Source organism: Etheostoma spectabile, chromosome 10 (assembly GCF_008692095.1).
Source record: "Etheostoma spectabile isolate EspeVRDwgs_2016 chromosome 10, UIUC_Espe_1.0, whole genome shotgun sequence".
NCBI classification, from domain to species: Eukaryota; Metazoa; Chordata; class Actinopteri; order Perciformes; family Percidae; genus Etheostoma; species Etheostoma spectabile.
In genome coordinates, this window is record NC_045742.1 from 24,469,852 (window position 1) to 24,470,229 (window position 378).

General features: G+C 29.1%; 1 protein-coding gene across 1 annotated transcript in view; it reads right to left on the bottom strand.

The window, feature by feature from the left end:
- Positions 1–378, bottom strand: part of vps8 (VPS8 subunit of CORVET complex) — a 179,632-nt gene that overhangs the window by 1,511 nt on the left and 177,743 nt on the right.

A 378-nucleotide genomic window follows, 5' to 3' on the forward strand; every position in this document is an offset into this window, starting at 1 on the left:
TAAATTAAGAGTCAATGTAGATTTTCCTATTGCAATAATATAATCCTACATTAAATCATTGTGAAAACAAAACATTCTAGATGTTGTGTTGTTACTTTGGCCATATAGCTAGACATCTAAACTCTGGGACAAGGCCGTTATGTTTATCGGCCTTGCTGATTCCAAACAGACAGCTTTGTCAAGGCAGTTGGAGCTTTAAATACCTTTTACACAGTGGTCATCTCAACTACTACAATTATTATCATTATTATTATTATTTTGCTCTTCACCATTGCAATTCCTTAATTATGTTAATTATGTAAATAATGTTTAATAACATTCTTTTATGTAAATACCTTACATATCCAATTCCTTATATTTCTTTATTTCTTTATTTGT